General features: G+C 47.4%; 8 non-coding genes and 2 pseudogenes across 8 annotated transcripts; 7 read left to right on the top strand and 3 right to left on the bottom strand.

Annotated features, from left to right (window-relative positions):
• Nucleotides 1-3,446: 3,446 nt before the first annotated feature.
• On the bottom strand, nucleotides 3,447-3,609 carry LOC134992486 (U1 spliceosomal RNA). The gene has a single exon (XR_010196646.1). It is a non-coding gene; the product is annotated as a U1 spliceosomal RNA (small nuclear RNA).
• Nucleotides 3,610-3,761: 152 nt separating this feature from the next.
• Nucleotides 3,762-3,916, bottom strand: LOC134991950 (U1 spliceosomal RNA; annotated as a pseudogene).
• A 374-nt stretch (nucleotides 3,917-4,290) lies between these two features.
• On the bottom strand, nucleotides 4,291-4,446 carry LOC134991968 (U1 spliceosomal RNA). The gene has a single exon (XR_010196168.1). It is a non-coding gene; the product is annotated as a U1 spliceosomal RNA (small nuclear RNA).
• A 2,361-nt stretch (nucleotides 4,447-6,807) lies between these two features.
• LOC134992220 (U1 spliceosomal RNA) lies at nucleotides 6,808-6,970 on the top strand. The gene has a single exon (XR_010196405.1). It is a non-coding gene; the product is annotated as a U1 spliceosomal RNA (small nuclear RNA).
• Nucleotides 6,971-7,122: 152 nt separating this feature from the next.
• LOC134992534 (U1 spliceosomal RNA) lies at nucleotides 7,123-7,268 on the top strand (annotated as a pseudogene).
• Nucleotides 7,269-7,959: 691 nt separating this feature from the next.
• On the top strand, nucleotides 7,960-8,123 carry LOC134992130 (U1 spliceosomal RNA). The gene has a single exon (XR_010196320.1). It is a non-coding gene; the product is annotated as a U1 spliceosomal RNA (small nuclear RNA).
• A 152-nt stretch (nucleotides 8,124-8,275) lies between these two features.
• LOC134992499 (U1 spliceosomal RNA) lies at nucleotides 8,276-8,438 on the top strand. The gene has a single exon (XR_010196658.1). It is a non-coding gene; the product is annotated as a U1 spliceosomal RNA (small nuclear RNA).
• A 671-nt stretch (nucleotides 8,439-9,109) lies between these two features.
• LOC134992150 (U1 spliceosomal RNA) lies at nucleotides 9,110-9,273 on the top strand. The gene has a single exon (XR_010196338.1). It is a non-coding gene; the product is annotated as a U1 spliceosomal RNA (small nuclear RNA).
• Nucleotides 9,274-9,425: 152 nt separating this feature from the next.
• LOC134991932 (U1 spliceosomal RNA) lies at nucleotides 9,426-9,588 on the top strand. Its single transcript, XR_010196144.1, has one exon. It is a non-coding gene; the product is annotated as a U1 spliceosomal RNA (small nuclear RNA).
• Nucleotides 9,589-10,259: 671 nt separating this feature from the next.
• Nucleotides 10,260-10,423, top strand: LOC134992368 (U1 spliceosomal RNA). The gene has a single exon (XR_010196540.1). It is a non-coding gene; the product is annotated as a U1 spliceosomal RNA (small nuclear RNA).
• The last annotated feature ends 1,752 nt before the right edge of the window (nucleotides 10,424-12,175 follow it).

Here is a 12,175-nt window from a genome sequence, read left to right as displayed (position 1 = left end):
ATTCAGCCATTACATCATATTGGACCGACTTGATCTACCTGGATATAAATATATCCTATATGCTATATTGAATTTTCCTTTTGGTACGCATGAAATAGAGGGGAGGGTACCCCAAGATATATCTGAGGTTACTACACCATATGGCGATGATCTTTTGTCTCCTAGGTGGGGAACAGCCACAAAGAATTTAGTGAGACAGACAGGCCTAATCTCAAGAATCTATCCGGTACTTACTTCGTATATACCTATCTATCACTCCAATTTATTCAAAATACTACACCATATGGCGCTTGTTCTTCTCCCCTGCCTTCACAGAATTTCATGACTGAACATACCCAAGTCATATTCTGAAGAACTGAGCAGCCACCAAAGAAGTTTGGAGAGGTGTTTTCTGACGGAGCATCCACAACTGACTGAATCCAAACAGTAGAACCTGTTTGACGACCCTTTGCTTTAAAGGAATATTTGGACGCGAGACTAAGCGCACTGACCTTAAAAAAACTCCCAGTCATAAAACATTATTCAGCAAGTATGTAGAATCATCACAACTTAAAACAGGTTGAACACGATGGGCAATTTGCCTCTTTTCAACCTCAAAAACTATATTACTATATGTTACTATATTACTATGTTACTGTAGTATACAGAACACCACAATGTAATGAGCAGTGATAGTGAGCACTGATGAGGATACTAGAACTGACACTGAGCAGCAAGATGCAGCACTGGACTATTAGTAATGTACTGTAGTATGCTGAGCACCACAATGCAGCACAAGACAATGAGCAGTGATACTGAGCACTGATGAGGATACTACTGAGAACTGACACTGAGCAGGAGAGACACACTACTAGTATTACTGAGCAGCAATAAGTAACCACTGATAATGAGCACTGATATTGAGATTTCCACTGAGAGAACATAGCCACGTCCTCTCCGCTCTCTCTTCAATGCACGAGTAAAAATGGCGGCAACGCGCAGCTCTTTATATGAAATCCGAATCTCGCGAGAATCCGACAGCGGGATGATGACATTTTCCCTTGTTCAGGTTTTCCGAGTCAGGCGGGAACAACCGAGCCTGCCTCGGACCAGTGTAAACCACGTGGAGTTCGTGGGGAATTCGGTTCTCGGAGAACCGAACCCGCTCCTCTCTACCTTATACCCATAATTTTTTTTATTTTCAATCTAAGCCCCTGCAGTTTTCTGTAAGCATCTGCTTCGCTATGATGATCAACAAGTCACAAGGGCAAACACTCAGGGCTTGAGGCGTAGATCTTAGGACCAGCTGCTACAAGCATGGCAGAGGTGTCACTATCACTGGTGACACCCAGAGAGGTGGCGAAGGAGATTGTAATGCAGTGCGCGCAGATAAGCAGCGCAATGGTAAAAAGGAGGCATGGTTTCATAGGTAGGGGCGTGGCCTGGTGGCCTGAATCTACATTTTGTTGCTCCGGGTGTCCCGGGGGTTGGGGGCTGCACCCGGGGACTAGTGTGTGAGCGGTGCTGGCTCCTGCACAGTGACAGGACATGGCCACCCAGCATGACGCCTCCCTTCTTGACCATGCTGTAATTGCAGTCGCACTGCAGTTCAGCGTGATCATAAAAAATGGTGTAGCCTTCTGCTGGTGCAGACTGTATGTGCGCGCAGGAAGCCGCCACCATTTTTGTGATCACAGCGGCTGAATGTGATGTCATACAGCCGCTGTGACCACGCCCCCTGTGTCTCCTCCGTTGCAGACCCCATTTTGAAGCCTTGCCCCCGCACCGCTCCATCCCTGACTTGGAAATGGAGTTTTGCTGACCCCCCTCTCCCCCCCTGCCCCGATTGACAGGCAGAGGCGATCGCATTCTCTGCGGGGTGCCGCAGAAAATGCAGGCACTTGCGTATGCTCTTAGCAATTTTTGCAGTTGGATCGCTTATTGTGATTGCAATCCAACCTGAATCAGGCCCTATTACCTATCGCAATGCGCTGCGGGCAGTACAAAATTGGTTTAATATGGGAGAAAAACCCCCAGACCTGTGCTCCTTAACTGTACCTGGTGGCTTGTGGAGCGGCTGCCCAGTAATCAGTGTCCACGCCAGTGCGCACACGGTCCACCCCCTACGGCCACGCTCCCCTTCATCAGCGGCCTCGTGATCCGGAAGGGCGGTGTGTGTGTGACTGACCTTAGGAAGAAACCGGAGCCTCCGCTGCAGTGACCCAGCAACCAGGGCACGGGAGTATACAGCGCCGCTGGGAGTGATGAAGCTGCAGTAAAGATGTCTATTAGACCTAGCCTGCTGCAGCCCTTGTAGATTCTCATAAAAAAAGTTCTTATTTTCTTGTCAAAATTAATAGCTAAGAATAGGCTGCCTGAGGCAGGCCCCTGTTAAGTGGCCTGCTACTGAAGGCACCAACTACAAACTGAGCTCCCTGTTCATGGAAGCGGGGTTATAGAGGAGAATGCGCTGAGCATCTTGGGAACAGTCAAAAGCTTTGAGCCGGTTGGTGCCTCAGATCAAGATCCTACTCTACACCCCAATGTGAATCCTTGTGGAGTCCAGTGTACCCCACAGAAGAAATTAATGTGTCACACCCATTGGCAGCAACCTTAGAATAGCTGCTGACGGGCACAATTGAGAAAGGAAGGGGGAGGAACATTTGAATCCAGCACATAGATGCAATTCAAATATGTAATTTGAACCTTCCTATTTTAAAATATAATGGATGAACCTCACCCTGTGAGAACAATCTTCATGATATAGAGATCTCATATGCAAAATAAGCATGAGTTGGGATAGGGCTGGGGAGGGTGGCTGCTCGGGCAAGCCCCTCCCCCGTCAAGTTAAGGAGATTCAACTGAGGAAGCACAAGGGAACTCTCGTCTGGGGACAACAACTGCAGGGAGACCACATCTTTTCAGATGAACATGGGAGGGCGGAAGGCTGCCTAATACTGAAGCACCATCAAATATCAAACCATATGCAATAACTAGTACAAGCATTCCTGGGGGAAGGTCTGCAGGAGACGAATTTGCATACGGTGATGTCATCCAAGCAGTGGGCCAAAGTTGGCTGGAACCCTCATCTGCATATGAAAAGAGAAAAGGGTTATGCAGGGCATGGCGGCCTTTTGCGGCGCTTGGATGACCCCTAGTTCGCATTAAACACCTCCACCCTCCTTCGGTGTGGGGCTCATGTTGGCTATGCCCCAGCCCCTGAAGCATTCAAGCTGATTTCTTGCAGCAGCTGGGCACTGTAACAGCTCCAGAGCTGCTCTGTAAGGCAAATAAAAGGGTGTGGGCCCTGCAGCACTACCTGTAGTTCGCATTGTGCGTTGGAAGGCACAAAGTAAGCAGACGGGAGAAGTCAGGATAGTGCGCAAGGGCATAGAAGGCAGCGGCTCAAGAAAAGAGAAGTGGAAACAGACAGCAAACTAGGCTGGAGAGAGACCTGAGACAAAGAGATCTGAATTATACGAGAGCCGACCAGGGGAAACACAAATTATGCAGTCAAGTTTCCCACATTTGGGGAAATCGCAGGGGCAGCACACCCAGAGTGCAATGGGTGAGCCTTGCCCTGGGAGAAGCACCTTCAAGATCATAGTATCTCACCTGGCAGGTAAGTAGGAGTTGGGCTAGAGCTGGGGAGGGTCGCTGCTCGGGCACCCCCCTGTCAAGTGAAGGAGATCCAACTGAGGCAGCACAATGGAACTCTCGAAAGAAGAACAAGGCTAGAGGAAGATCTGAGACAAAGAAATCTGACTTTTACCAGAGCTGACCAGCGGAAAACACAAACACAGTCCCCCACTACCACAAATAATGCAGGCGAGTTTCCCACATTTGGGGAAATCACAGGGGTCAGCATACCCAGAATGCAATGAATGAACCTCACCCTGGGAGAATAATCTTCATGACCATGGTATCATCTGCTTATGAAAAGAGAAAAGGGGCGTGCAGGGCATGGCAGCCTTTTGCGGTGCTTGGATGACCCCTAGATCGCATTAAACACCCCCACCCTCCTTTGGTGTGGGGCTCATGTTGGCCATGCCCCATCCCATGAAGCATTCAAGCTGATTTCTTGCAGCAGCTGGGCATTGTAACAGCTCCAGAGCTGCTCTGTAAGGCAAGTAAAAGGGTGTGGGCCCTGCAGCACTACCTGTAGTTTGCATTGTGCATTGGAAGGCACAAAGTAAGCAGACGGGAGGAGAAGTCAGGATAGTGCACAAGGGTATAGAAGGGAGGGGCTCAAGAAAAAAAGAAGTGGAAACAGACAGCAAACTAGGCTGGAGAGAGACCTGAGACAAAGAGATCTGAATTATACGAGAGCCGACCAGAGGAAACACAAATTATGCAGTCAAGTGTCCCACATTTGGGGAAATCGTAGGAGCAGCACACCCAGAGTGCAATGGGTGAGCCTTGCCCTGGGAGAAGCACCGTCCTGATTATAGTATCTCACCTGGGTGTGCTGCCCCTGCGATTTCCCCAAATGTGGGAAACTTGACTGCATAATTTGTGTTTCCCCTGGTCGGCTCTCATATAATTCAGATCTCTTTGTCTCAGGTCTCTCTCCAGCCTAGTTTGCTGTCTGTTTCCACTTCTTTTTTCTTGAGCCCCTCCCTTCTATACCCTTGTGGACTATCCTGACTTCTCCTCCTGTCTGCTTACTTTGTGCCTTCCAATGCACAATGCAAACTACAGGTAGTGCTGCAGGGCCCACACCCTTTTAGTTGCCTTACAGAGCAGCTCTGGAGCTGTTACAGTGCCAAGCTGCTGCAAGAAATCAGCTTGAATGCTTCAGGGGCTGGGGCATGGCCAACATGAGCCCCACACCAAAGGAGGGTGGGGGTGTTTAATGCGAACTAAGGGTCATCCAAGCGCCGCAAAAGGCCGCCATGCCCTGCATACCCCTTTTCTCTTTTCATATGCAGATGAGGGTTCCAGCCAACTTTGGCCCACTGCTTGGATGACATCACTGTATGCAAATCCGTCTTCTGCAGACCTTCCCCCAGGAATGCTTGTACTAGTTGTTGCATTTGGTTTGTTGTTTGGGGGTGCTTCAGTATTAGGCAGCCTTCTGCCCTCCCATGTTCATCTGAAAATATGTGTTCTCACTGCAGTTGTTGTCCCCAGATGGGAGTTCCCTTGTGCTGCCTCAGTTGAATCTCCTTTACTCTAAAACTTTTAAAACTTAGCAAAAGTGTTTACTAAATAGCTGCTCGGCAAAGTTGCAATGCCGAGACTCCCCGACCAGCTGCCCAGGATGAACCCACCTTTCTAGTAGAATGGGTCTTCACCTAATTCAGTAACGGCAATCCTGCCGTGGAATGAGCATGCTGAATCTTACCACAGATCCAGCGCATAATGGTCTACATGGACGCAGGACACCCAATCCTGTTGGGAGCATACAGGACAAACAGAGCCTCTGTTTTCCTAATCTGAACCGTTCTGGTGACATAAATTTTCAAAGTTCTGACCACAGCCAGAGACTTTGACTCAACGAAGGTGTCAGTGGCCAAAGGCACCATGTGGAAAGATGAACCACCTTCGGCAGAAATTGTTGACGTGTCCTCAATTCTGCTCTATCTTCATGAAAGATCAAATAAAGGCTCTTGTGATACTGCATGGTTTGTACTGTTTTCCATGTGCTCCCAGATCTTTCAAAAAAGAAGCATGGTCAAGAAAGTTCTGTTTGAAAAGAAACAACATTTACTGTCATTGTTATAGAATTTGGGAGAAAAAACAAGAAGAAATCTGCACTGTTGACGCACTGGACAGAATGAATGAATCATAAAATATAACCTTTATTAAGTATGTATTAAAATTGGATAAATATTAATATTATTATCCCAAACTGCAGTGAAACATAAAGGTTAAAATCACAGAACTAACATACATGTGCATAAGAAGAATAAAGAGATGTGAAAAAAAGGTTTAAAAAGCGTGTCCGTGTGTGATTATTTTTGAAGGCACAACCCTGGCGGGGTTGTTTATATAGATATATATGTTGCTAATAATCACTTTCTAGCGTAATGTTATTAAATAGCTGTTAGTATCTATGTCATCAGGTACCACTGGGTCGTATCCTATATACTCCTGTGGGAAACTTGACTGCATAATTTGTGTTTCCCCTGGTCGGCTCTCGTATAATTCAGATCTCTTTGTCTCAGGTCTCTCTCCAGCCTAGTTTGCTGTCTGTTTCCACTTCTCTTTTCTTGAGCCGCTGCCTTCTATGCCCTTGTGCACTCTCCTGACTTCTCCTGTCTGCTTACTTTGTGCCTTCCAACGCACAATGCAAACTACAGGTAGTGCTGCAGGGCCCACACCCTTTTACTTGACTTACAGAGCAGCTCTGGAGCTGTTACAGTGCCCAGCTGCAGCAAGAAATCAGCTTGAATGCTTCAGGTGCTGGGGCATAGCCAACAAGAGCCCCACACCGACGGAGGGTGGAGGTGTTTAATGCAAACTAGGGGTCAGCCAAGCGCCGCAAAAGGCCGCCATGCCCTGCATGCCCCTTTTCTCTTTTCATATGCAGACGAGGGTTGAAGCCAACTTTGACCCACTGCTTGGATGACATCACCATATGCAAATCCATCTGCGGCAGGCCTTCCCCCAGGAATGCTTGCACTAGTTGTTGCATTTGGTTTGTTGTTTGGGGGTGCTTCAGTATTAGGCAGCCTTCTGCCCTCCCATGTTCATCTGAAAATATGTGTTCTCCCTGCAGTTGTTGTCCCCAGATGAGAGTTCCCTTGTGCTGCCTCAGTTGAATCTCCTTTACTTGACAGAGATGTGCCTGAGCAGCGGCCCTCCCCAGCCCTATCCCAAATCATACTTATTTTGCATAGGAGATACCATGGTCATGAAGATTGTTCTCCCAGGGTTAGGTTCATTCATTGCATTCTGGGTAGCTGACCTCTGTGATTTCCCCAAATGTGGGAAACTCAACTGCATTATTTGTGGTAGTGGGGGACTGTGTTTGTGCTTTCCTCTGGTCAGCTCTGGTAAAAGTCAGATTTCTTTGTCTCAGATCTTCCTCTAGCCTTGTTCTTCTTTCAAGAGTTCCCTTGTGCTGCCTCAGTTGGATCTCCTTCACTTGACAGGGGGGTGCCCGAGCAGCGACCCTCCCCAGCTCTAGCCCAACTCCTACTTACCTGCCAGGTGAGATACTATGATCATGAAGTTGCTTCTCCCAGGGCAAGGCTCACCCATTGCACTCTGGGTGTGCTGCCCCTGCGATTTCCCCAAATGTGGGAAACTTGACTGCATAATTTGTGTTTTCCCTAGTCGGCTCTCATATAATTCAGATCTCTTTGTCTCAGGTCTCTCTCCAGCCTAGTTTGCTGTCTGTTTCCACTTCTTTTTTCTTGAGCCCCTCCCTTCTACACCCTTGTGCACTATCCTGACTTCTCCTCCTGTCTGCTTACTTTGTGCCTTCCGATGCACAATGCAAACTACAGGTAGTGCTGCAGGGCCCACACCCTTTTACTTGCCTTACAGAGCAGCTCTGGAGCTGTTACAGTGCCAAGCTGCTGAAAGAAATCAGCTTGAATGCTTCAGGGGCTGGGGCATGGCCAACATGAGCCCCACACCGAAGGAGGGTGGGGGTGTTTAATGCGAACTAAGGGTCATCCAAGCGCCGCAAAAGGCCGCCATGCCCTGCATACCCCTTTTCTCTTTTCATATGCAGATGAGGGTTCCAGCCAACTTTGGCCCACTGCTTGGATGACATCACTGTATGCAAATCCATCTTCTGCAGACCTTCCCCCAGGAATGCTTGTACTAGTTGTTGCATTTGGTTTGTTGTTTGGGGGTGCTTCAGTATTAGGCAGCCTTCTGCCCTCCCATGTTCATCTGAAAATATGTGTTCTCCCGGCAGTTGTTGTCCCCAGATGAGAGTTCCTTTGTGCTGCCTCAGTTGAATCTCCTTTACTTGACAGAGATGTGCCTGAGCAGCGGCCCTCCCCAGCCAATTCCCAAATCATACTTATTTTGCATAGGAGATACCATGGTCATAAAGATTGTTCTCCCAGGGTGAGGTTCATTCATTGCATTCTGGGTATGCTGACCCCTGTGATTTCCCCAAATGTGGGAAACTCAACTGCATTATTTGTGGTAGTGGGGGACTGTGTTTGTGTTTTCCTCTGGTCAGCTCTGGTAAAAGTCAGATTTCTTTGTCTCAGATCTTCCTCTAGCCTTGTTCTTCTTTCGAGAGTTCCATTGTGCTGCCTCAGTTTGATCTCCTTCACTTGACAGGGGGGTACCCAAGCAGCGACCCTCCCCAGCTCTAGCCCAACTCCTACATACCTGCCAGGTGAGATACTATGATCATGAAGGTGCTTCTCCCAGGGCAAGGCTCACCCATTGCACTCTGGGTGTGCTGCTCCTGCGATTTCCCCAAATGTGGGAAACTTGACTGCATAATTTGTGTTTCCCCTGGTCGGCTCTCGTATAATTCAGATCTCTTTGTCTCAGGTCTCTCTCCAGCCTAGTTAGCTGTCTGTTTCCACTTCTCTTTTCTTGAGCCGCTGCCTTCTATGCCCTTGTGCACTCTCCTGACTTCTCCTGTCTGCTTACTTTGTGCCTTCCAACGCACAATGCAAACTACAGGTAGTGCTGCAGGGCCCACACCCTTTTACTTGCCTTTCAGAGCAGCTCTGGAGCTGTTACAGTGCCCAGCTGCTGCAAGAAATCAGCTTGAATGCTTCAGGGGCTGGGGCATAGCCAACATGAGCCCCACACCGACGGAGGGTGGAGGTGTTTAATGCGAACTAAGGGTCATCCAAGCGCCGCAAAAGGCCGCCATGCCCTGCATACCCCTTTTCTCTTTTCATATGCAGATGAGGGTTCCAGCCAACTTTGGCCCACTGCTTGGATGACATCACCGTATGCAAATCCGTCTTCTGCAGACCTTTTCCCAGGAATGCTTGTACTAGTTGTTGCATTTGGTTTGTTGTTTGGGGGTGCTTCAGTATTAGGCAGCCTTCTGCTCTCCCATGTTCATCTGAAAATATCTGTTCTCCCTGCAGTTGTTGTCCCCAGATGAGAGTTCCCTTGTGCTGCCTCAGTTGAATCTCCTTTACTTGACAGAGATGTGCCTGAGCAGCGGCCCTCCCCAGCCCTATCCCAAATCATACTTATTTTGCATAGGAGATACCATTGTCATGAAGATTGTTCTCCCAGGGTGAGGTTCATTCATTGCATTCTGGGTATGCTGACCCCTGTGATTTCCCCAAATGTGGGAAACTCGACTGCATTATTTGTGGTAGTGGGGGACTGTGTTTGTGCTTTCCTCTGGTCAGCTCTGGTAAAAGTCAGATTTCTTTGTCTCAGATCTTCCTCTAGCCTTGTTCTTTTTTCGAGAGTTTCCTTGTGCTGCCTCAGTTGGATCTCCTTCACTTGACAGGGGGGTGCCCAAACAGCGACCCTCCCCAGCTCTAGCCCAACTCCTACTTACCTGCCAGGTGAGATACTATGATCAGGAAGGTGCTTCTCCCAGGGCAAGGCTCACCCAATGCACTCTGGGTGTGCTGCTCCTACGATTTCCCCAAATGTGGGACACTTGATTACATAATTTGTGTTTCCTCTGGTCGGCTCTCGTATAATTCAGATCTCTTTGTCTCAGGTCTCTCTCCAGCCTAGTTTGCTGTCTGTTTCCACTTCTCTTTTCTTGAGCCGCTCCCTTCTATGCCCTTGTGCACTATCCTGACTTCTCCCGTCTGCTTACTTTGTGCCTTCCAACGCACAATGCAAACTACAGGTAGTGCTGCAGGGCCCACACCCTTTTACTTGCTTTACAGAGCAGCTCTGGAGCTGTTACAGTGCCCAGCTGCTGCAAGAAATCAGCTTGAATGCTTCAGGGGCTGGGGCATAGCCAACATGAGCCCCACACCGAAGGAAGGTGGAGGTGTTTAATGCGAACTAGGGGTCATCCAAGCGCCGCAAAAGGCCGCCATGCCCTGCACACCCCATTTTTATTTTCATATGCAGACGAGGGTTGAAGCCAACTTTGACCCACTGCTTGGATGACATCACCATATGCAAATCCATCTGCTGCAGGCCTACCCCCAGGAATGTTTGCACTAGTAGTTGCATTTGGTTTGTTGTTTGGGGGTGCTTCAGTATTAGGCAGCCTTCTGCCCTCCCATGTTCATCTGAAAATATGTGTTCTCCCTGCAGTTGTTGTCCCCAGATGAGAGTTCCCTTGTGTTGCCTCAGTTGAATCTCCTTTACTTGACAGAGATGTGCCTGAGCAGCGGCCCTCCCCAGCCCTATCCCAAATCATACTTATTTTGCATAGGAGATACCATGGTCATGAAGATTGTTCTCCCAGGGTGAGGTTCATTCATTGCATTCTGGGTATGCTGACCCCTGTGATTTCCCCAAATGTGGGAAACTCGACTGCATTATTTGTGGTAGTGGGGGACTGTGTTTGTGCTTTCCTCTGGTCAGCTCTGGTAAAAGTCAGATTTCTTTGTCTCAGATCTTCCTCTAGCCTTGTTCTTCTTTCGAGAGTTCCCTTGTGCTGCCTCAGTTGGATCTCCTTCACTTGACAGGGGATGCCCAAGCAGCAATCCTCCACAGCTCTAGCCCAACTCCTACTTACCTGCCAGGTGAGATACTATGATCTTCACTGTTAGGGCAATCAGGATGTGGAATTCCCTGCCAGGGAAGGTGGTAATGGTGGACTCTGTAATTGGATTTAAAAAAGGAATGGATACATTTCTGAATGAAAAAGCTATCCAAGGTTATAATACTTAAAATATCAACATGGTTAATCCAGGGGGAACATGAGTTGTAGTAGTTAACTAGTCATAAAACATTGTGAAGGCAGGGGAGAAGAACAAGCGCCATATGGTGTAGTATTTTGAATAAATTGGAGTGATAGATAGGTATATACGAAGTAAGTACCGGATAGATTCTTGAGATTAGGCCTGTCTGTCTCACTAAATTCTTTGTGGCTGTTCCCCACCTAGGAGACAAAAGATCATCGCCATATGGTGTAGTAACCTCAGATATATCTTGGGGTACCCTCCCCTCTATTTCATGCGTACCAAAAGGAAAATTCAATATAGCATATAGGATATATTTATATCCAGGTAGATCAAGTCGGTCCAATATGATGTAATGGCTGAATCAGTCGACTGTTGCTGCCTTATATAGTATTATCAATAAAAAAATTTAATCCACAAAATAATAATACAAATTCAGATAAAAAATAAATAAAACAAATCAGAAAATCTTAGCTGATTGGTGTAGGCAGTAGTTAGGTCAGTCTCAACGCGTTTCGCCTCCAGGGCTTCCTCAGGAGAATACATCATATCAAAAGATACACATATTTATAGTGCTTTCAGTTTCATTTTGGCCAGCACTTCCGGTTCGCGTCATTTCCGGAACCGGAAGTGCTCGGTCCGACTTACATACTAAATGCATATGTGGCTTGATATTTAACATTAGATTGCATTGGTGGTGCAGTGTTAATATAAATTTTAGATCAGTCTGTATAAGTAGCGCAAGACGGACATAGAGTCCGTTTGCTCCGTGAAACCGGAAGTGACGCGGCTCGTCCCGGCCACTGCCGCGTCACTTCCGGTTTAGGTTAGAACCGGAAGTGCTGGCCAAAACGAAACTGAAAGCACTATAAATATGTGTATCTTTTGATATGATGTATTCTCCTGAGGAAGCCCTGGAGGCGAAACGCGTTGAGACTGACCTAACTACTGCCTACACCAATCAGCTAAGATTTTCTGATTTGTTTTATTTATTTTTTATCTGAATTTGTATTATTATTTTGTGGATTAAAATTTTTTATTGATAATACTATATAAGGCAGCAACAGTCGACTGATTCAGCCATTACATCATATTGGACCGACTTGATCTACCTGGATATAAATATATCCTATATGCTATATTGAATTTTCCTTTTGGTACGCATGAAATAGAGGGGAGGGTACCCCAAGATATATCTGAGGTTACTACACCATATGGCGATGATCTTTTGTCTCCTAGGTGGGGAACAGCCACAAAGAATTTAGTGAGACAGACAGGCCTAATCTCAAGAATCTATCCGGTACTTACTTCGTATATACCTATCTATCACTCCAATTTATTCAAAATACTACACCATATGGCGCTTGTTCTTCTCCCCTGCCTTCACAGAATTTCATGACTGAACATACCCAAGTCATATTCTGAAG

Source organism: Pseudophryne corroboree, unplaced genomic scaffold (genome assembly GCF_028390025.1).
Source record: "Pseudophryne corroboree isolate aPseCor3 unplaced genomic scaffold, aPseCor3.hap2 scaffold_121, whole genome shotgun sequence".
In the NCBI taxonomy this organism is placed as follows: domain Eukaryota; kingdom Metazoa; phylum Chordata; class Amphibia; order Anura; family Myobatrachidae; genus Pseudophryne; species Pseudophryne corroboree.
The sequence above is the reverse complement of the archived record's forward strand: the minus strand, read 5'-3'. Positions and strand labels throughout refer to the sequence as shown.